Source organism: Sparus aurata, chromosome 4 (assembly GCF_900880675.1).
Source record: "Sparus aurata chromosome 4, fSpaAur1.1, whole genome shotgun sequence".
Taxonomy (NCBI): domain Eukaryota; kingdom Metazoa; phylum Chordata; class Actinopteri; order Spariformes; family Sparidae; genus Sparus; species Sparus aurata.
Genome location: NC_044190.1, coordinates 1,795,892 through 1,820,160, shown reverse-complemented (window position 1 = coordinate 1,820,160; position 24,269 = coordinate 1,795,892). Strand labels below are relative to the sequence as shown.

General features: G+C 43.0%; 2 long non-coding RNA genes across 5 annotated transcripts; both read left to right on the top strand.

The window, feature by feature from the left end:
* The first annotated feature begins 1,123 nt into the window (after positions 1–1,123).
* On the top strand, positions 1,124–5,096 carry LOC115580563 (uncharacterized). 2 transcript variants are annotated; one of them, XR_003983872.1, is made up of 4 exons: positions 1,124–1,183; positions 2,194–2,321; positions 2,874–3,025; positions 4,725–5,096. It is a non-coding gene; the product is annotated as an uncharacterized LOC115580563 (long non-coding RNA). The 2 variants fall into 2 exon arrangements; XR_003983873.1 differs by having other exon boundaries at positions 2,194–2,327.
* A 3,501-nt stretch (positions 5,097–8,597) lies between these two features.
* LOC115579998 (uncharacterized) lies at positions 8,598–15,956 on the top strand. Of its 3 annotated transcripts, XR_003983781.1 has the most exons (6): positions 8,598–8,840; positions 10,411–10,482; positions 10,694–10,757; positions 11,283–11,371; positions 15,365–15,484; positions 15,578–15,956. It is a non-coding gene; the product is annotated as an uncharacterized LOC115579998 (long non-coding RNA). The 3 variants fall into 3 exon arrangements; XR_003983782.1 differs by lacking the exon at positions 15,365–15,484; XR_003983783.1 differs by lacking the exon at positions 8,598–8,840 and having other exon boundaries at positions 9,678–10,494.
* The last annotated feature ends 8,313 nt before the right edge of the window (positions 15,957–24,269 follow it).

The following is a 24,269-nucleotide window of genomic DNA, read 5'->3' as shown; positions in this document are numbered from 1 at the left end:
AAGCTAAAAGTGCAGCTGGAGAAAGAAAAAAAAGGGACAGAGAACTATTAGCAAAGATTCCCAAATTAACGGGATATTTTAAGGCTGCTAGTTGTCAGGGTCAAGAAGATGCGGAGGTGGAGGACGTTAACCGTGACCACCGCGGCTCGTCATCTTCATCATAAGGGGGGGCCCACATAAATAATAGCCTAGGGGCCCATGACTACCTTAATCCTCCTCTGGTCATGACAATGTTTTGCCAACTTCTGTTCAATTTGGGTCTAATTCGGTTCAATTTGTATTGAAAACCTTTTTTGTGTGTTTTACTTTAGTAAGCTCTCTATCTGGATAAATGTAAACATCTCTCCTTTCAGTAACGTTAGCAATTAGCATCCGTTGTATGTTTTGCATTTTGTGACATGAATTAACAGTCAACAACAGAGTATCGTATCATTGTTGCCACTGTGATGTTGGTACAGTACAAATAACATGTCAAAATTTCTAGGACCAGACCAGCCCTCATGGACCTCCAGGTGGAAATGCAGGTATTAGGGAAATACTTTAAAATGTGTAATATAGTGTTCTGCACGATTATACAGTTATTCAGTGAATGAAGCAATTTAAATACCTCCTTTTAATCAGAGTACTGTTGGGACCCACAGATGAAGTCATTCATTGTGGATTTCAAAATGGATTCTGAACTGAACTCAGTGTCCCAGAATTCCCCATTCTTCACACCTAGGTGCAGAATTCAGGTTTGAGCTACTATTGGTCAGGGTGACAGACCCCCCGCTAATCAAGTAGTCAAAAGCCCAGAGCATTCATTGTTCTCACTCTCTCACTCAACACCCTCTACTCCTTCAACTTCGGATCTTCAAGGGCTCCTCTCCACCTCCCCCCACGGGGCTGCCTGCCTTCAAGATCCCTTTTTCAGGGCCCAACAAGCTGCGGAGAGCTGCAAGCTGCATTGGCAGCAGGCCCAAAATAACTTCTCCTCACTGCAGCGACACAAGGTCCTGCCAATCTGAGGATCTAAGGAACACCAAACAGGTTAGCACCGAGCTGCTATCCTTACAAAGGAAAAGGAGCGACCAGTTTCCTCCTCTGCCGACTTTCATCAAACCTTGCACAGCAAGAACAGCTTGTTGAACATTGGAGCCCCAACTTTCTCCTGCAACCACCAGCACCTTCTCTTCAAAGACTGGTAACATTGAACTGGGCTTAAATAGCAAAGCACAGCACGGCTAAGCTCAGGATTTTAAACTCTGGTTGATGTAATGTGTTCAATTTATGTGTTTGTTCAATGTTTTGGTGTTATTGTGACCTCAAGTCAAGTTATTGGTAATTTGCTTTCCTAGACGGCTAATTCGACATTAGTTGAATTATGCTTCACACAGACTCAGGGTCTCTGCATGCAACTAACCATCTTCTATAACCTGACACCACGTCACACACACACACACACATACTCACAGACACACACATTCCTTGAGGCTAGAGCATATCATACCCACATGTGATATCACTGACCGCCATTGTTTCTTTGTTCTGCCAGGCACACACACACACACACACACACACACACACACACACACACTTGTATATAGTACATGTTAGTTAGATTGTGTGTTTCCAGCTTGTGTTAAATAAAAGACCTTTAACCTTCTTGCTGTCTATCTAATATTGTACAAAAGTGAATGTTGCCAACCTCTACACTGTCAAGAACTCCAAAATCCTTCAACCATTACTAGCTGTTATGGTAAATTTGGTTGTAGTTATTAAGTTAATCATTAACCAGAGTTATAAACAGTTCAGTACATTTTTATGAGACCGATTTAGTAAAGTTGCTATCTTTTCCCTTCTTCAAGGGTGGTCCCCCGAGGTGATCTAATGCAAATTGGATCATATTATTTATCATAATTAATAATTATCCCAAATAATCATTAATTATTATTGATAGCCAAATTTAACCTAAATCCCCCTTTTATTGTTGTTAAACACTTAACCGGGCCTTGTGTAAGGCGAGGCCCAACAGTACTAAACTTGCACTGTGCACTAAAAGTTGTGTATTTGTTAAATATTTGCAATTCATGCTATATATTATTTCAAAAAAATCTAAATAATGTACACTTTATTAAAAATAAGATTAAATCATGTATGTTCAATTAAAAATAGAATTGTTGAAGTGTTGACTGTGTCAATCAATACTTTCAGATGCACAAAAGGAGAGGACTGACCCTGGTGATGATGATGCTGAGTCAGATGACAGCTACAGCAGCTCCAGCACCAACAGGAACCTCCCAGTTAATCCTACTTTTGCCACACTGACAGGTGTCCCCAAGGTAGAGGTAGAATATTTATTAAAAATGCTATTAACCTATCACCAGCAACATGTGAATTACTCTTTTGTATTACTTGCCTGCTGATTTGTAGTTGTCCCTTAATATATTTAAAGGGTAAAGCTGGACAATCTACTTAACTACACAGAAAACTGAGATTTTAATTCTATTTTTTAAGTATATTTTACATTTTTATTTTATTCTATTTATTTTGTTATTAAAGGATATTGTTGTTACATTGTAAGAATTTAAGTGGTGCTTAAAAATGATTACTATACAGAACACTTCTATGTTCACTGTACAGAGCTAGAAGTACTAACTTCTTGCTATCTCTGTACAGCAAACATGCTCGTGTTATGTGTGTTACCACCTGGTAAGAGTACAGATTTAATGTGGCCACGAAAAGCAAGATGAAAACAAACAGCGTGTAACTGTACAATATGAATTGAAGTGATCACCCATATTACGGTGGGCGACCAGTGGCAGCTTTTATTTTTGTTACTGTTAGGCGGCCCCCCCAGATTAATTGTTGTTACCTCCTGTGCCCCCAACCAGAAAATTCTCTGGACCCACCTCTGATGCATCTTCGATAAAGAGCTTTAGGGCAATGATTGATGTCACAGGGGGTGACCAATCAGATTACGGGGGGGCGGGTGCCAACATGGAAGCCCTGCCTCTGACCACAGTGAGACTGAAAACATAGTAAGGTGGGTCAGGCATATTAAATCATACTAAATGGGTATTACCTTGCAATATTATTAAAGGAATCATACTAAACATAACTATTGCTATTAGTCATATTATTTGATACACCTGTGAAACATCATGCAGTGCAGTACAACAGCTGTGCCATAAATTCTGCTTTTATAAATCTTATACATGTTCAGTCTTGTTGACATTATCAAAATGGTGTTAATTCTACTTAATGTTATTTGTTGAGGTCATAGTCGGTGGTGGTGCTGTGCTGGTGTGGTTTCTGGGCTTCTCTTCTTTAAGGTGTCGGCGTGTAGTTTGATCACAAAAGGAGTCTGCGGAGTCAAGGCGGGTGGAAGGAAGAAGCAATCTTTATTGAAACAAAATCTAGCGCCTTGAGTCCTGATCAGAAGCGGCCGTGTTCTGATATTATCAAATCTGTGGACAAAACAATGCCAAAAAGCTCTGCCCTCTGCTTCCTCAGAACCTCAGCCTTGGCTTCTTAGGAGGTTTTTCAAGTGCCACCACCCTGTTTCTTTCCCTGCACCGGCCTTTAGAGCCCCTTTCCCAGTAAACACCCACTTCTTCTAATTGGTTATTTTGGCATATTATCCAATAGCCTAAAAGAGGAGTTGACCTGTTTCTCTACTCTTCTCCCCTAACTCATCTGACCTGGCTGCTGTCAACTGTAGGTCTTGTCCCCAAAATGACCCAAATGGGTTCCCCATCCCTCTATGGGAACATAAACGTTTGGGCATCTCCCACCATTTGGTGGGGGCCAACTTCAGGTTTTTGTACTCTATGATGGCCTGCCGTCTACTAACCTTTAGCCTTCACCAGTTGAAAAACTACTTTAGGACCCCTGGAGCTGTGAGCCTCACTCTGTCTGCACTCTTTAACTCATATGAGGAGAAACAATTAGTCATCATTTAATCTACACTAAGTAAATTCAAAAATCAGAATGTGTTGCCATCCAGACACCTCACTGGACTGCATTATCTCGACAATTGTTGCTTATATTTTGCCTTCAAGTATTTTAATGGAGAGGGCAAAATATCAGGAACACTGATGAATATAATGCACCCTGGCACAGCAGCATCCACTTTGACTCCTGTAATAAACAGCAACCAGAATGATCACCTTTTGACAATGTCAGCTAAAACTAGAAATATATAAGTTTTATAAATGAAGAATGTATGGCAGAGCAGTTGAACTTGATTATCTTAGATTGCACAAGTGCGCTGTATGACATAGGTGATGAGTCTATGTATATTAATAATTGTAATGAATATATATTGATTAATAATTTAAGTAATCATACGGCATTGATGCTGCATGCTGCACTTTGGGAGAACTGAAGAGTAAGGACCAAAGATCTTAAAGCTCAGGAGTGATAATGACAACGATGTTACATGTCTCGTGTTAATGGTTGTAGCCGGGTTCTGGTAGTTGGTGGGACAGTGATGTTTGCCGGATACAGGTAGGTGGAGGGGCAGTGATGCTGGTTTTGTCCTGAAACACTTTCAGCTGTTCTGGGGTTGCTTGATGTTGAACCTAGGCCACTGTTCTTTTTCACCTTCTTGGTTTGGCTCTTGCTTCCAAGATGGCCATCTTTTAAGTGTTGTTTTCTCATGTCATTTTGTATTTTTTTTTGCTTCATTCCGCAACCTCAACCTAATAAATCTCCTGATGATCTTATCTTTTACTCCACAGCATGATGGAAGCCGGCTGGAGAGTGCCAGAGCTTCCTTCTCCAACACATCCACTGCATTTGGAAGGAGCTTCCAAATTCACCACATCGAGGAACTGTTTAGGACAAAGACTGGTTCCTCCCTCAGGAACCAGTCTTTGTCCTAAACAGTTCCTCGATGTGGTGAATGACATCATAGGCTTCTTGGGAGGGGTGGCAAAATGCAACTTAACTTACCTTGGTTTTTGCATTGTTTTTCCTGTTCTCTGTTCTCTGTTTTTAAACTTCCCAGTGTTGTGGTATTTGAAAGTGTGCGAAAGTACAAATTCATTGTTTGAATATAATTACCGGACATATTTTTTTGTTATTAAAATCTTTGTACGTGGTTAAATTGCTCCTTCTGACTTTAGCCACCCATGCTTTTCTCCTGTCTCTGTCTTTGGGGAAGCCATACATGCGCACACCTTTCCCTGAGCGACTGGAGCAACCCCATGCAGCACAGCATAACATGGTGAACACTGTATTCAAGGACAACATAGCGGAAAGAACACAAACAGCTTGACATGCTGATCTGTTTGAATTTAGATACTGTTTTTAAGGAATTCATTGTGGTTTTAAATGCATTGGGAAAAACAAGACTGTGTGTGACTTATTATGCATCAATGATTAGAGTAAGTTTGGGATAAGTAAGAATAGTTAACAAATAGTGATAGAATTCCAGTTACTTGCAATGAATTCAAATCCAAATTAAAAAATTTTGCCATGGATTTCCTTTAAGAACACAGTTATCATCATCTGATATCATCAGACTTATTGTGCAGTCAATTGGCAAATCATTGTCAGTCAACTGTTAGTCTGCCTCCTTCAAGTCTGAAAGTAAAAAAAAAAAAGAAAGAAAATATTATGATTGTATTGCCGTCAATGACTACAGGTACAGGTTTAGTATAGTTAACAGAGTTCAAAGCAAGCGTTTATATATATATTAATAAGAATAGTTAGCAAGTAGTGATAGAATTCCATTTAAATGCAATGAATTCAAATCAAAATTTAATTTATTTGCCATGGATTTCTGATTAGAACACAGTCATAATGCTGTTGGGAGTCCAGACTTGTCAGTCACCCACTAGACCTGCCTCACTCAAGTCTCAAAAGTAAAAAAAAAAATAAACAGAGAAAATAGTACGATTTTATTGCTGTCAACAACAGTACAGGTTTAGTAAATTTAAAGCTAGTGTCTGTAATGTTGTTCAGAAACACATTTTGTTATACTGGATGAAAGGATCCTGCTATCCTGAGAGTAGTCAATACATTATGTATTCAGAAAAAGGAACGAAAATAATCGGACCTCTGTGGCAGCTGTAGGACTGGGAAAAGCTGACTAATCCGTGTCATCCGGCCCGGATAGCACGGATTGGTCAGATGCCTTCATGTCTCGTCCTCTGTCCCTCCCTCCTCCACGCGTGCACACGTTACGTTTCACTAGCCGTTTTTAGACAGAGCACCAAGCCGCCAATTTGCCCGTCCTTTTGGCGGCTCTGTCCGCGGTTTTTGACAGAGGGCGGCAAATTGGGGGTCTGTTTTGGTCCGCCGATTTTCCGCCTTGGTGGGTACACTTATTTCCGCCTCGACTGCTATCTAAAAACGAGGCGGCCTCTGCATGAGGTGGGCGGAGGTGTCAATGACCTGCACTGTTGTGAATCACAGCCGGGGAGTTTTAAAACCAAGAAACAGCTGATCACAGCAGTCAGTCCTTCATTTCACCCGCGGACATTAAGATGAACAACTGGACAGCCGCTGAGATCCAGGAGATGCTAGCGTCTCCTGGGTCTCTGTAGCTGTTTGGTTGTGTTAGCTTGATGTTGTGTCGGAAAGCTATAGGACGGTCGCTACTTTCAAATTAAAAGCTCCCCGCTAAGAACCCAGTTCTAAACTCCAATGGGGTGCAATGTAAAGCTCTTATTTTGCAGACAAATTCTATGTCACCGTTCACAGCCCAACTTAGAGCTTCACGTCTCATGACATGTTTACGCCTACCTCAGAGGCGGCTTTTGGAAAAGGAGAAATATTACGCCTTGGTTTTAGAAAGACAGGCCGGCACATTGCCGTCCTTACCTTGGAGCAAATGTGTCGTCTTTTCTATCTAAAATGGGCGAGTGATGCCGGAAATATTCAGCACACTCCTCTGCAGAAATATGGAGTTGCAGGAGAAAACGTTCATTTGGTAACAATGGCAGAGAAAATGCAGCCAGCGTTACTTGTAACAGCTCACCCCGCTAAAAAGGCAAAGAAAAGAAAGCCTCAGGCAGAAAAGGCTGCGACGAAAAAGGCTATGGATAAAGAAAGAAGTCGGGCCGAGTCAACATCGGCGCGGCGTTTGAGCGGTGGAGACAACTGGGGCATGTGAAGGGCTTGAAAAGTGATGCAGAGGTTGCTCTCTTTCTGCTGGACAGGTAATTATTTGTTTTGTTTCAGGGGGATTTGTATTTTCATGAAATATGTGAGGTTTGCCAACTTGGCTTCGTTTGTAGCTCGTATTAGCCCAATGCTAACATTAGCTTCTTTGTGTGTTGTTTTTAGCCATGAGAATGGCTAATGAGTCGGCCCAATTTCCACTGGATAGGGGTCCACTGCGTTGCGGCTCTGATCCGGGTTTTGCTCCGCCTTCCGGCAATCCCCACCGGTTGCGGTTTGAGTCTGCAACGGCGCAGTACGGTAGACAGCTGGCCTCACGATGTATGCTGGTGTCAATACGGAGTGTTTTATTTTGAAAAGTAACCAGATGTAGTTTTTTATTTTGGCGTAGGGTTGCACGATTCTGGAAAAAATGTGAATCACATCACATCAATTTTTTTTGCTTAGAATTGAGATTACGATTCTCTGGCACGATTTTTTCACAAAATGTTTATTGCACTGATGAGTAGAAAAACATAGTAGTATCCCAGCGGGCACCTTGAGGTCAATTTGACGTTGAAAATTAGTCAAGATTTTGACTACCATCATAAATAGCCTACAGGAGCTTTGACATCCTTATGGTTGTAAAGAGGTTCAACAAAGGGATCGATCCCACATCGGGTTACTGAGTTATATATTGTAAGTCAAAATATTTGACATCAAACCAACATTGCTGCTCAATACCTGACATCAAATTGGCGTTGATTTGATATCTAGAAACATGGCGTTGAATAGATGTCAAATTGATGTCCCAATAAAAATGCTGTGAATTTGGGTGTGGGTTTTTTTATGCTTTAGAGATGACAGACAAAAGACTGTCAATCTGCAACTATTAAACTTTCAATCTAAATATTCAATGGACAATATACATCTAAACTGACATCAGCTGAAGTCATGCACATTCGCCCCATGGGACGGGAAAAGAAATGAATGGGTGTCAATTTTCTGGTCCGAGTCATTGGAGTCCAGATATGTTGTTTGTGGATTTATTTATTTTTTTCTTTGCACGAAAAAACTGCATTTAAATTCACAATCATTGATATAGGCTATTGAGATTTATTGAATTTCTCAGTTTGATTCAGAGTATTTGACCCATTCTCACTGTAACATCTCTTCATACTCCATCAGCTGAAACAAAACAAACTAGAACGCTGGCTTAAATTTGTGTAGAAAAACACTTTAAGGATATTAATCTTATTAATAGTATTAATTAATTCATAATAACATTTTGATTAATGTATTATATTATGATCCATTAATTAAATAAATAATTATAAATATTAAATACAAATAATATATTGATATAAGAAAAAATAAACAAAACATTTATTGTTTTATGTTTATCTAATAATATAATATAATAGTTCAATATTAATCAATTGATATTGTTAATTAGGTGTTCATTTTTTAAAAATGTATTATATTTTAATACATTCATAAAAAATATATATAAATCATGAAATGCAGGGATCGTCCGGAGTCGAATGTGCTAACAGCGCATATGTGTCTGTGTCAAGTGCACAGTGCACAGATATCAGCCATCTCATTTGACAGATCACCTCGGATACAGATGACAGGCACACAGGAGGACTCTGATTGGACAGTTGTGATTGCATCTATTTTTGGCCTTAATATAAACCACTGGTCCGGCCGGCGCTGCTGCTCGATACCCTTTGACCTCATCGTAGGTAAGTACGTGTCATATCTGACATTAGCATACTGAACTAGTTAATAAAAGTTGATTTTATTTATCCCGGTGTGAGCTAACGGCGCTACCCGGCTCTGCTATATAAAACATTAGGCTGCACTCTGAGCTAACAGCGGTGACTTTGCTTTTTGGCCTTTGTTCTGTCGCGGCGCGAACGGTAGCCATTTTCTCTCCCGGTGCGAGCTAGCGGCGCTACTCGGCTAGTAACTGTTACCTAAAACATTAGGCCGCGCTCTAAGCTAACAGTGGTGACTTTGGTTTTTGGCCTTTGTTCTGTCGCGGCGCGAACGGTAGCCATTTTCTCTCCCGGCGCGATGTAACGGCGCTACTCGGCTCTGGTAACTGTTGTCCAAAACATTAGGCCGCGCTCTAAGCTATCAGCGGTGACTTTGTTTTTTTGGCCTTTTGTTCTGTCGCGGCGCAAACGGTAGCCATTTTGTCTCCCGGTGCGAACTGTACTGTCATGCATAGATCCTTTACACAGGTCCTATTTTTAATAGGAGACATTACACTCTCAATTTTGGGATTTAAAAAGAATGAATTCTTTTTTTTTGTTTTTCTGTTTTTATACAAGTACATTAACACAAGCTAAAAGCTTTATTTCTTATCTGTCTACTTATTCAGTTTGTGGCTAGTATTTAATACTCCCTTCTGTCCGCCAACACGTTTCTCCTTGTGTTTGTTTGTCTGTGATAAAATCTGATTACCTGTGGGTTTTTTTAAAAACATTTTTATGTAGTTAAAAAAAAATCATACTTTTGTGATACACGTTTACAACCTGCCTTGATTAAATAGAAAAGGAAGCATTTTCATGACTATTTTTGCTTTTGGTAATAAATGTGCATTCAGATGTTGATAAAATCCTGTACATTTGATGCAGTTAATGTCATTTTTACTTGTGTGGTATATTTATTGTCATAGTATGCTATTATTTAGTTTGTCAGAATATAAATTTTTCGTATCATAAGATGCGAAAAACTGAAATTTCCTACACATACCTGCAAACTTGTAGCTTTTCTGCGACAATCACCATTTTCTTGGTCAATCGGGTCATTCATGTGAATCACTAGAACCAGAGTTTTTTTGTGCAGGGGGGGCAGGCTAGGCTTTTTTGTTGTTGTAGCTTTCCATTGTTTTTCGTCACGAGGCAAAGCACACAGCCTACTCTTGCGATTTCCCGGTGGGGAATTGTCTAGTTATTCATCCTCCCGCTCTTCTTTCAGCACTTTTCTCGTGCTGCGCCGTTGAACAAAAAATATATCAAATATGCGGCTTGATCGGACTCGGTATGCTATTATTTTTCTCTCAAATATTAATTCTTCGTCGTAAGACTATTAATAGATAGATCTTTATTGTCATTCAAAATACACACCGCACAGGTGCACATATGAATGAAATTTCATTGCAAATGGCTCAAAATAGTAACACTTTTTGCACACATGCATAAGGTGGAAACAGTGTTTGCTGCACAAGACATTATGAGCTTGTAGATCTGCTATTTTCAAAACAATTTTGAAACTGTTCAGTTTTGATTTTTATATCTCCTGCAGCTCCTGGTCTGGCCACCAGCCCATCACGGTCAAGTTCCACAACTTTGTGAGACGCTGCCTACATTATTCCTGGTGAGCCTACTGGTATGATCATCTATCTATCTGTCATCTATCAGCTATCTATCATCTGTCATCTATCTATTATTTATCTATCATCAGCTATCTATCGTCATATAGATCCATCCTTGTGGATGTTAAAAATCCAAACTCCAAAGTTGTCCCTTTCAAAATAACACGTTTGTGTGCATATTTAAATATAATGTATGGAAAATTATTTCTTCAGACAACTCAAATGATGAAGATGGTGGAGCCGGCGTTCGTGAAAATGTTGTCAACGTCATGAAGAGGTTAGTCCTGTTCTTTATCTGTTAATCCTGGAAGACTGGTCAACAGCCAATAGTGTGCCACCCCCCAAGTCCCAAAAGAACAATGACAGCCTTTGATTTTAAATGATTTTGGCATTCCCAACTTTTACCTTGTTTCTGTTTGTCTGTGGAGTTCATATTTCACCATTGGATGTAGTTTAATGTGGTTAAATGTGTGAAAATGTCTTTCTGGTGTGGTGTTGGTTCATTTGTGAAAGTTACAAGTATCACAGTGAAGAGTTTTGCTTCCTTGTTTTTGACACTCCACTCACAGCAACAGAAACATATTGTATTAATAAGTAAAAAGTTGGTATACTTCCACGTAACCTGGCCTGACCTTTTTCCTGTTTCCTGTTTTTTTGTTTTGTTTTTTCTTTTCTATGTTTTTGTAAAACTTTTATATAACCAGACCCCAGGAATAATGGCAGCAGTGGAACTGAGGTTAATGGGGATCATAATAAAGTAATAACCTCGATTTAATAGCATTTATGTGTATGTGTTTGACAGAGTCCTTACAAATAAGATCATGGCAGGACTGGACGGTGGTGGTGGCAAGGGTGCCTTTAGAAGAATGATCCTTTGGAAGGTCATGATTGGTAAGTAGAATTTCTTTTTTTGCATGACCTAGGATTTTGACCGTATTGTTCCGAATATAGGACGACCCTGATTATAAGACGACCCCTTCTTTTCAAGACTTCAGAAAAAGACTCTGATAACCAAAATTTGTTTCTCAATAACAAACTCACATACCCTCCTGTCAATCTCTTGGAAGCGGCCGCTTAGAGGACCATGATAAGCTTTTCTCTTAGTGTTGGCGTTTTCAGACGATCTTTTTGGACCCGCCATCTTCGGACGTTACACTCCATAACTCCATATTTCTTGGCTGTTTGGCACCTCTGCTGCACTGATCTCCATTATCTTAAAATTAGCATCATAGCTCCGCCTCAGATGTCAGTTAACTCGTCTCTCGATTTTTCATATCCTGTCACTTCTTCTCCGCTGTGATTGACAGATAACCCCAGCCACAGTCAGTGTTGCCAGATTGGGCGGTTTTTCCGCCCAATTGGGCTACTTTTGTTGACGCCAGGCGAGAAATAAATACATTGGGCGGGTGAATAAAATTTGGGCTGCTTTTGTCCACATTTGGCGAGGTTTTTTTTTTTTTTTTTTTAAAGATTTTTTTCTGGCATAGACACCTTTTATTAAGCAGTAGACAGATAGGAAATACGGGAGAGAGAGGGGGATGTGACATGCAGCAAAGGACCTCCGGCCGGAATCGAACCGGGGTCGGCTGCATATATGGCATGCGCTCCAACCACTCGACCACCTGCGCGCCAATTTGGCGAGTTTTTAATATTGTGAAAACAGCACTCTGAACTGCGGGAGCCCATCAGGAGCGCCGGAGGAGCAAGTTAAATAGAACAGAAAAGCGCCAACCCCACCCCCCGGCTAACGGCGAGGAGCATAACTCTCTTCCCCCCCGTTAACAGCGAAAAGCGGCTCCCCCCCCCCCCACACACGCACAATGGTGTCTGGCAACTTCGTGATTTGGGCTGGTTTTTAGTGGATTGGGCGGGTTCTAAGATCTGATTGGGCTGGAAACTGTCAATCCGATCTGGCAACACTGGCCACAGTGTCAGTGACGACTCTACAATAAGCTGGCGCCCTCTGCTGTTGCGGTCGTGTAGCACAGACAACTATCAGCATGTGTCAACAGTTAGACCCCGATTATAAGACGACCCCACTTTTTTACATAATTTTCATCGAAAAAAACCTCGTCCTATATTCGGGTCAATACGGTACTAGCCATATGTTGCTGAAATAAGTTATTTTGATAAATGTTTGATCCTCAGACAAAAAAACTGACTTTACTCAACGCTTGTAAAATGTTCTTTTTTCAGATGCCATTTTTTCATATGCATACTACTATGCCTCTGCCAAAGCAATGTTTTTTTTGTTTTGTTCAAGTTCTATCATTTGATAAGAAATGAGTTTTACAAAAGAAAAAAAAAAAATAGTCTCCAAGATGAGAGGGCATCCTTTAATCCCTCATGTTGTACAGTGTTTATTGGGGCCGTATCTTTGGCTAGGTGATATGTGATAGCTGCTTTGATCGGCTTTCTAAAACGGAGGCGTAATATTCCTCACGTAAACACGTGACGTGACATGAAGCCCGAAGTTGGGCTGTGAACAGTTGACAACGAATTTGTCTTCAAAATAAGAGCTTTACATTGCACCCCATTGGAGTTTAGAACTGGGTTCTTAGCGGGGGGCTTTTAATTTGAAAGTAGCGACCGTTTCTAGCTTGCGCTACAACAACAAGCTAACACAACCAAACAGCTAGAGATCCAGGAGACGCTAGCATCTCCCTGATCTCAGCGGCTGTCCTGTTGCTCATCTAGCAGGCGAGGTGGAAATAAGTGTACCCTCCGAGGCGGCAAATCGGCAGACCTAAACAGACCCTCAATTTGCTGCCCTCTGTCTAAAATCGCGGACCTAGCCGCCAAAAGGACGGGCAGATTGGCGGCTTGCTGCCTCGTCTTAAAACGGCCTCTCACTTACTCCTTCCAAACACTCAACTGCAGGCGGGCTTCCTCTACTGAATCACGCGTTGTAAAGATGCTTTACCACAGATTGAGGGAGGAGGCAGCGGCAGTGCTGCACTTGGGAGGGCTCCAAAAAATCCGGGAGGAAAACAGGAGCGTTTGTTTGTGATTCAGCTCGAGATATAAAATGCTGAAATAAGATCACGTGTATGTGTGAATCGAGATTGCGATTTTTTAACGATTTTTCGTGCAGCCCTATTTTGGCGCTTGACTTCCTGTCTACTCCGTGCTAAATTCAGCTGAATTGCTACGTCTTGCATCTCCTTCTCCCTGCTGAGTCCCACTAACAGATGCGTGTTCAAGTTTGTGGGGGAGTGGCTTAGGACGGAGCACTGACGAGATGGGGAGGGAGGGGGGGTGGAACTTGGAGGAGGTGCCACTTTCAAATCTTGCTAGCTCTCTTGCTAGCTCTCCAGGATTGTAGACCCTAGCTTTAAAGGAGTTCAAATCAATTAACACAAGCATATAAATGTTGCAAAGCAAAGCATTTATTGACTATTATTTACCGATTAGCATGGTTTTCCTGTTTTCTATTGCCCGCTAAGCACGTCCTGGAACTTTTGGAGGGCCACATGGACCACGTGATTGGCCAACGTTTAGAACTCGTTGTCACCACTCTCTCTCGAGGCTCTTTACGCGGATCTGGGCTGCATAAATAGTGACGTACGGATAGGGGCAGGAACATCTGGTGACGCAACCAGGAAATGCTCTGAAGGCTAGACCATCCCATTTAACAACGGTTGATGCCTGCTGTCGCTCAATTCAGGGTCTGCATCCTTCGGAGGCCGCATTTGAAGGCCAATTAAGTCAATCCACCGCGCGAAGGCTGTCCCAATCCAAAGGCTCCTCCAAATACAGCCTTCTTTTCCCTGTTTTTGGAAGATGCACAGCTACTATCCTTCGTGGCCTCACATATCCCAAGATTCTTTGCGTGCCCGAAGAGAAGAAAGAATGAAATAATGGTGACCTCAAGTGGCACAGATCTCGCATTTAATGGTCTACACTTGGTTTTTACTCATTTGAACATCCAATGCCAGATGTGTTAAACTTAAAGGGACCCTAAGGCCCACACACACACACACCGCCCAGACCCAAACCAACAGCCATTTGCCTTTATCTGACCACTCCGTTGCCTGACCCATTCGGCAGAAAAGTTGCATTGAACATACCGCTTCAACGTGCTGCCAACTCCACAATAGCGTGTACGTTCTGTGCTTGCACGAGATGCAATAAGCCTCCTTAACAGCGGGTGGCGCTAGTCTCGTGCCAGTACTCCAAAACATGAAAACAGGAAATGACGGAACGGAGTGAATAGAAAAACAAAGCGCACACCATAGAGTTTGGCGGCGCACACAGTATTCCGACCCACCCGAACACTGCGCTGATTCACTAGCACACTGCCAATCAGAATGGTCCTACAGCTAGCATACAACCAGACAATCCAATGGCTCAGATGGCCAACAGTCAACCCTCTCAGCGTTGGCATGTTTATTTGTAGCAGACGCAGTCCATGCAGTCCCAAAAGCTTCCAACGCAGCTGAACAAACAGATTTGTTTCCGAACTCGTCCATGTCTCCCCAACGCTTCAGATGGCCAACGGTTGGCCCGGTGTGTTTCAGGCTTTAAAACCTCAAAATGTCAATTAAAATATGTTGGTAATGCTCAGCTTGATGCCTTTTGGAAGTAGAGCCTTTAAAAGCCTCCACTTTCAAACATTAAACATTCAGAGGTTGACTTACATCTTATTGTGACTGTTAAGATGTTAAGGCTTTTATTACTTCATATACATAATCGGACCAAGATGAACAGAATTGCTGCTTTATTTCCAGACTGTAAAACTGAACAGGCTAGTTAAACATTTGCATTGAATAAAGAGCGAAGTTTAGGATTATCCTTATGATGATTAGATTTTTTTTGCTGTATAAGAGCCCTTTTGTCTGTTGACATAACACAAAACATCTTTTACATTTCATTGTGTTTTAGGGAGCAAACAGAGAGTTTCATCACTGTACGAGGTCAGAACGAACATTTGTTCACAGGGGCGAAACATTCAGCCACGGTTGAATGGAATTAAGGCAATAATAAATGATAAACAGCCCATTTGTAAGTCCTGATGTCACTTTTTTGTACATCTTTGAATCCCTGTGTTAATGTGATCTTGTATTTGAGTTTTTTCTTGCTTCTCTCTGTGTTTAGAACAGTTCTGGAAACAATGGGCCTGCAGGGGAAGGTCAAGCCACAGCGGGCCAAAAACTAGTAGGTGCTAGTTCGATGATAAAAGAATTCTGCGGAGGCAAGGCTGGGTGGAATGGTAGAGCAATCTTTATTGAAACAGAATCTTGAGCCCTGTGTCCGTATCAGAAGTGGCTGCGCTCTGATATTATCAAATCCCTGGAAAAAGCAATGCCAAAATGCTTCTCCCTCTGCCCGATCAGAACTCCTATCAGCCTTTGATCTAAGGAGATATACCAAGTGCCACCTTTTTCTTTCTCTTCCTTTAGAGTCCCTTTTCCAGTACACACCCACTGTCATGACTGTAGATTCTTGTTCGTTGTGTTCTTGTGTCTGGTTTTGTCTTGTGGTTTCTTGTATTTGATTTCCATGTCTTTGTATCTTGTCTTGTGTCTTGTTTTTCCCATGCCCTCATGTGTCCTTTAAGTTCTGTGTTTTTTCCTATGTTCCCTCTGGCTCCCTCTGTCTATTGCCCTGTTCCTTTCATGTTCTCATGTGCTCCTCCCCTTGTCTCACCTGTTGGTCCACCTCACCTGTTCCTCGTCTTGTCATCAGTGTCTGTGTATTTAGTCTCTGTGTTCCCTTCACTCCTCGTCTGGTCATTGTAATTGTCAGCCTCTGTCTCGTCCACGCTCCTGTCCATGTGCCTGCTCCTGTCAGTTCCTTGTTCCCCACGGTATGTGTTCTTTGGATTTTGATTTCTGGTTTTTTGATGTTTGAGTTTAACTTTGATTTTTTTCTTTGTACTTTGTCCTGCCTTTTAGTTGCTACTTTGTATTGCTGTTTTTAGTTGCTACTTTGCCTCTTGCCCCCGTTTTGTCTGTTTGGTGTTCAGCTTTGCAACAAAGCTCGCCTTTTGTTTCCCCTATCCTTGCCTCTCGTGTTACTGCATTTGGGTCCACCTTCCCCTTTCCTTAGTCTTCCCTAAAACCCCGACCTGACAGAATGACCAGACCAAGTAAAATGGACCCAGCAGACTACAGAAAACAGCTCCTTGACATTGAGGAGAAATTGTGGGGGGATCTTGATGTCAAGACGGACGAAAGGGAAATGCTACAGATAATAGCTGAATTTAACAGGACAATATTTGATAAGCCTTGGTTGTGGGCAGTTCCATGTGCTGTGGAGTTAATTGCCGAAGTTGCTGACCTCAGGAGAACCTTGCTGGTCAAGCTAAGCAGCAGCAACTCCCAGCAAGCTCCCAGTGTTTCAGCCCATGCCTCAGCCTCAGCCAAAGCTAAGCTACCAGCCCATGCCTCAGCCAAAGCTAAGCTACCAGCCCAAGCCCATGCCTCAGCTCCTTCAGCACATGCCTCAGCCCATGCCTCAGCTAAAATGTCCCCTTTTTGTGGAACCCGCCTGGCCTACAAAATACCTCCACCAAGAAAGCAACGTTCTCGGCAGCGTCCTGGCTCCTTGAAGTCTGGCAATGGAGCCCCAACTCCATTGTCAACTGCCCAGCCAGCGCTTGCCGGGTTTGCACCGCTAAAGGTGTGGCTGACACCCACGCCTGCCAGTGGCCTTCAGTCGGCGGCCCGGTCGACACCTGTTCCTGCCAGTGGCCTTCAGTCGGCGGCCCAGTCGGCGCCTGTTCCTGCCAGTGGCCTTCAGTCGGCGGCCCGGTCGGCGCCTGTTCCTGCCAGTGGCCTTCAGTCGGCGGCCCGGATGGCGCCTGTTCCTGCCAGTGGCCTTCAGTCGGCGGACCTGATGGCGCCTGTTCCTGCCAGTGGCCTTCAGGCGGCGGACCTGATGGCGCCTGTTCCCGCTCCTCGGTCGGAGGCCCGGCCGAGTCCAGTTCCCGCTCCTCGGTCGGAGGCCCGGCCGAGTCCAGTTCCGGCTCCTCGGTCGGAGGCCCGGCCGAGTCCAGTTCCGGCTCCTCGGTCGGAGGCCCGGCCGAGTCCAGTTCCGGCTCCTCGGTCGGAGGCCCGGCCGAGTCCAGTTCCGGCTCCTCGGTCGGAGGCCCGGCCGAGTCCAGTTCCCGCACCTCGGTCGGAGGCCCGGCCGAGTCCAGTTCCCGCACCTCGGTCGGAGGCCCGGCCGAGGCCCATGCCAAGTCCTGTCCCTGCTCCTCGGTCGGAGGCCCGGCCGAGGCCTATGCCAAGTCCTGTCCCTGCTCCTCGGTCCGAGTTCGTCCACTGCCAGCCACCGTTCATCAGCTTCCAGGCCACCAGCTCCCTGCAAACCCCTGTTGGTGGTCCAGCCAAGACCCAGGAGGTTTTCCCAGCCAGTGGGCCGGCCTCCAGAACGCCTACGCCTTCATCTTCGTCGCCGGCCTCCAGAACGCCTTCGCCTTCGTCGCCGGCCTCCAGCACGCCTTCGCCTTCGTCGCCGGCCTCCAGAACGCCTACGTCTTCGTCCACATCCCCGGCCTCTAGTGGGTCCCAGTCCACGTCCCCGGCCTCTAGTGGGCCCACATCCCCGGCCTCTAGGGGGCCCCAGCCCACATCCCCGGCCTCTAGGGGGCCCCAGCCCACATCCCCGGCCTCTAGGGGGCCCCAGCCCACATCCCCGGCATTCTGTTTGTTTGGACCTTGGCCCTCCTCCTAAACCCCCTCCACCCTCCCGACTTCACTTGGACTCATGTATTGAGGGACATCTGGGAGCTGTCCCTTGAGGGGGGGGGTACTGTCATGACTGTAGATTCTTGTTCGTTGTGTTCTTGTGTCTGGTTTTGTCTTGTGGATTCTTGTATTTGATTTCCATGTCTTTGTATCTTGTGTCTTGTTTTTCCCATGCCCTCATGTGTCCTATAAGTTCTGTGTTTTTTCCTATGTTCCCTCTGGCTCCCTCTGTCTATTGCCCTGTTCCCTTCATGTTCTCATGTGCTCCTCCCCTTCGTTGTCTCACCTGTTGGTCCACCTCACCTGTTCCTCGTCTTGTCATCAGTGTCTGTGTATTTAGTCTCTGTGTTCCCTTCACTCCTCGTCTGGTCATTGTAATTGTCAGCCTCTGTCTCGTCCACGCTCCTGTCCATGTGCCTGCTCCTGTCAGTTCCTTGTTCCCCACGGTATGTGTTCTTTGGATTTTGATTTCTGGTTTTTTGATGTTTGAGGTTAACTTTGATTTTTTTCTTTGTACTTTGTCCTGCCTTTTAGTTGCTACTTTGTATTGCTATTTTTAGTTGCTACTTTGCCTCTTGCCCCCGTTTTGTCTGTTTGGTGTTCAGCTTTGCAATAAAGCTCGCCTTTTGTTTCCCCTATCCTTGCCTCTCGTGTTACTGCATTTGGGTCCACCTTCCCCTTTCCTTAGTCTTCCCTAAAACCCCGACCTGACACCCACACTAATTGGTAAATTATCCAATAGACTAAAAGAGGAGTTGACCTGTCTCCCTCATAACTCATCTAACTTGGCTGCGGTCCACTTTAGGTCTTGTCCTCAAATTGACACCTCTATCCTTCTACGGGAACATAAACATTTAGACATCTCCCACCATTTGGCGTGCGGGCCAACCTCAGGTTTAGTACTTTATGATGGCCTGCCGCCTGTAAACCTTTAGCACTCACGCAGTTGAAAAACTACTCTAGGGCCCCTGGAGCTGTGAGCCTCACTCTGTCTGAATTCCTTAACTCACATCAGGAGAAACAATTAGTCATCATTCAATCTAAACTAAGTAAACTCAAAAATCAGAATGTGTTGCCATCCAGATACCTCACCCCTAACTGTTAGCTAGCTAGTAATGATACACAGTAAAAAATGGAGTGTCATTATTTCAGAGTCAAACTGTTTTAACCTAGATAGAGTATTTACAACTCCATGGAGAGTAAACCACGTCTAACAGTAGTGTTAAAAGTCAGTATCAGGTTCTCCAGACATGCAGTGAAAAGTTCAACTCTACAGAGTGATGACTAGTGCCAGTCTGCCTGTGGTGTTGAAGCTCTGCGCACAAGGTATTATTTCCGGTGTGGCGCTATAGTCAGGTAAGTAACGTTAACATTACCATGCTGGTAACATCGTTTAATAAGGATTTTTCAACTAAACAGGGTTGTATAGTTTCACTGATGTCGATTGAGGACATGTTGGCAACATTTACCCATCGGTTTGATGATATTGTCAAGTAGCTACATGCTAACAGTTGCTAACAGTTCAATATCTTCTCATTAAGATGCACCTATATATAACATGTTACCTACATATTTCTTCTGAATGCTGTCGAGATAATACTATTGCCACCTGTCGTATGACATAATTTTAACAACCAGGTTAACGTTTATCGAAGCTAATTAGCGATTATTAGCATTCTAATGTATGCTAATAATCGCTAACTAGCTTCCATGCTAGGCGAACGAACTTTCGGGAAGAAGCAGGTAATGTTGTAATGTGTCCATTAAGTTATCTCTGGTCTTTATTGTTTTAAGCCAAATGCCAAAGGAATATGCTGATTTGGAGTTTCACTCCTTATTTAGTGAGTAATGTGTATTTTGCATAAGTTAACTGATGGCATTGTAGGAGACACTACTTTGATAAAAGGGATAATTAATTACTGGTAATTAATTATACTTTTAGAAGGGGCACCACCTCCGATGATTCTCTGTGCGACTAGCTCGGAGGGAACTAGCCAGAATATTAACTGTCCAAGTTTGGCTTGAACACAAAAGATCAGTCTCGAATTGATCTGTTGAATTTCAAATTGCTCCTATTCTGAAGTCATGAATTCTTTCCACGATACCATCGATTTCCCACTTCAAATTAAAAGAGCACAGACAACGACATACAGTTAAATATGTTTATTTACTAAATAAAAGCAGAATAAAGGATGTGAAGTAATAATTCAAATGGGTGACAACATTAACAAATTGTGGAATTATGAAATAAAATGAGGACAAGATGGATTTTAAACAATGGTGGATTTTAGTGTAAGTAACCGATGATCTACCACTACGGAATCAATGTTTATTATATCGAGGCGATATGGCGAGGGCTTTGAATTTGTGATATATGTCTATATATATTCGAAGCTTCCACAAACACCAACTTTGATCTCATTCGAGTGTGACTCGTGTGAAATGTTTCGCCTACTTGGTTGAAGAAGAGTGGGGTCCCGGACTCCGGACTGTCTGGAGCAGCTTCGTGCAGGGAGGCAGCGGCGGTTTCAGAGCCGCTGGAGAGCGATGCCGTCTCGGTTCACCTGAGGACAGCTCCTGGCCCAGCAGTGTTCTTTCTTGAGAGCGCTGGATGCGGCCGGAGACGATCGGGTGCTATTTCTTCTTTAGGCTGTGGATTTCTTCACGGCTTCTTGAGCAGTTAACTGCACCGACTTTATAATAATCACGAGTTCTGTTCAGTCTCTTTCTTGAGCTGGTTATTACGGAGCTCCGAACATATATCGATAAGGTTTCTTGTATAAAAATATCGTGGAAAGAAACGCCGGCCGAACGATCTGTCTTAGTTACTAAATACAAGAACAATTAAAACCACAAGCAGTGATGAACTCGCAGTCCGCGCGTGTCGGGCTGCGGTGTTGTCGGACTGCGCGCTCACCTGTTACAAGCATGTCATGATGGGGAGAAAACAAGCAGTGAACTTCATGTCATGGGTGGCGCTATGGATACGACACAGTATTGATGCACAGATCTATTCATGGTGACTCCCTCTAGATTCCTGAGAGATTTGGCCGAGATAGGAAATTGTATGAAGAAGTTATTAGGACTCGATGCTTCATGACGAAGGATTTTTATGGTGACTTCCTGTTGGACTGACAGTATGGGCCCCCCAGACTTTTTTGTGCGTCTGGTAATGAGGAATCTGTGTACCGTATTTCGTTCGTCTATGTGCATGTGGAAGGCAGGGAAGAACATTAGGGGGTGCCACAGAGCCCGCAGGTCACGACCACACCCAGTGACAATGCAGGATCTTAATTTTCGCCGGATGTGACGTATATTCCAAATTTGGTGAGTTTTTGGGTATGTTCAGGCATCCAAAACTGCAGTCAAACTTGGAGAAGAAATTTCTATCCTTCCAATTACAATAGGGACCTCGCAGGTCTACCTGCTCGGGCCCTAAAAATAGCTTCTTCTAGCTTACTGAGTTGCAATACTTGACAATATAAAGAAATATAAAAAGAGGATTAATCTCGTTCTTGCTTCGGTTTCAAAATGGAGTTATTTTCAAAATAACGACGCGTTGTTTGGGTTAGGCTCTTGAAGCAGTTCAAATGTCCGGAGAAAAAGTCCGGAGCCGCAAACAAAGCAAAGTACGGAGATTAGGTTTGAAAAATATAAGTTACACGCGTGGCAGAAAAGATTAAGCAGGTACGGGTTACTAAAAAAAGGAGAAGAGAGCGAGCGACGTGGGGTTCGCTTCTTTTAATGTTTTGCTGAAGGCGGAACTGAGGCCGTACTGGCGCGTCACTTCCTCCAGTTTCGTCACAGGTCATATTACGAACTTATAACATTTTAAACCAGGTTTAAAAGTATTTAAGATGGCGATTGTCTTACTCACCGAAATCCACCATGGTCTTTACACCAACATTTGTTATATGAAAACAAACCAAAGAAGAACATGACAGAAATTGTCTAATAGGAAAAAGGGAAGTTATTGGTTATAACAAGTCACACACACAAGTACATACGTTTTTAGCAGCACTGATGGCTTAAAAACATTTCGAAAAGGGTTAGCTTAATTGTTGGTACAAGAATATATGTTGAAGATAGGTGATCATGATTATAAGCACAATTAAAACCGCGAGCAGTGATGAATGGGCCCTTGCAGTCCGCGCATGTCGGGGCGTGCTGCTGTCGACGCACGCCGCCGTCGGGGCTTACCCGCACAACACCTTCCGTTTCAGTTTTTCCTATGATTTGGTGGGCTGTTCCTCCTGTCGGTACTAAAGAATGTCTGAAAAGGCTGAAAAGCTGAATGCAATTTATTAACATTAGCAGAGGTTAAGCATGCTAAACAGCATGATGGCTTTACATAATGACTATTAACCACAACTGTGTTTTGTGTTGTTGTCCCAAAGAACTCACTCAGTTGTTTCATATCGCAGGGGAAGCCACTGTGTTCATCGCGGAAAAGTTGGGCAGAGTCACAACTACACACATCTTGTTGTGTGCCACAGTGACAGGGCAGACACAACACGCAAATGGCATTCTTAGCAAATTGGCTTATTTGAAAATTGTGTGCTGTGACTTACTACCACTGACTTATCCATTATGTGGCTCAACCCATTACACTTCAAATATGCCCTGTTGTAATGTGCAATTTAGACAAAACTACCTGCAAATGTCATGTACATCTGACTATGTTTGTCATCACTGCACATAAATGAGTGTAGAATAATGCTTCACTTGCCTTCTTTCAAAAATGTATTTATGGCTGTCTATCAGTGTCAAGCTTTTGTTCTAAGTTCTGCTTTGTTTGCTAGTTTTTATTCCAAGAAGTGCGTGCTGCCACCTTTTGAAGTTTCAATAAAATCTGATGAATATGCGGCTGACTTACTGGAATTGAATGGAATTATTCAGAGGTTATTCAGATAGGATACCTGTGACTTAAAGGACAACAATGCCATCTAGTGGCGACTTGCATCACGTACACCATAAATTCATGTGCTTCTAAGCAAAATTGACCACTTCCTGTTGGACTGAGAGTGTGGGTGTAAATGAGTCATTTGTGCGTCTTGTCATAACACACATGCATGCCAAATTTCATTCATGTACATGCATGTAGGACGCCCAAATTGACTGAGATAAAACTTGCCTCATGTTTCCAGTGGGTGGCGCTATGGATATGACACAGCATTGATGCACAGATCTATTCATGGCGACTCCCTCTAGATTCCTGAGAGATTTGGCCGAGCTAGGAAATAGTATGAAGGAGTTATCAGGACTTGATGTGTCATGACAATGGATTGTTATGGCGGGCTCCGCAACTGCCAGCAGGTAAGACGTAGGATAAAGATTTTCCTAGCATGTCTTTGGCATGGTCTGAAGAGTATACTTACTGACTGTGAAGTCTGTTAGTCCAGTTGGTTAGCGCACAAATTACATATTACTGTTACTGAGGTGATAAAAGCACCAAATTTTACATGAAGCTTCTTTAGGACCTCCTGAATGATTTCAGCCTAGGAGCCCAGCTGAAATATTGAAATTTAGTGTCAAATCACTCACAAAACAATATCCAAGAAAAACGTTTTTTTGTTTTTTCCTCTTGAGTAAAACTTTCATGGTAATGGCCATTTAAGACCACTAAAAAAGCTTCCTTTTGTTAATTTGTGCTCTGGCCAGTAGATCTTCCAAATTATAAGTGTAAAATAGAGTACCAAGACATCTTAGACCCCAAAAAACCTCAAAAGCCCTGTATAATATAGGCGAAATTATAGAAAAAAGGCAGCAAAAATTGCTTAAATGTTAAGAGATCTTGGGTTTTCTCTTTTATTTTTTAATTCAACTTTAGGTTATTCATTTAGCCATCTACTGAGTTCATAGTTTGGCCATTAGTTCTGCATCACATCACATTAAATTCTATTTGTGTGTGACAGTACATAGCTAGATGCACTGCTGTTGAATCTGGAGGGGGAAAGCCGATGTAATGATGAAATGCAACGACTGGATATTCACAAGTGCTTCCTCTGTGATAGATCACGGTGCTCTCCATGAAGTATCAACATTTGATGCCGACAGGAATATCCAACATTTTCAAAATTCAAAAACCATATTTC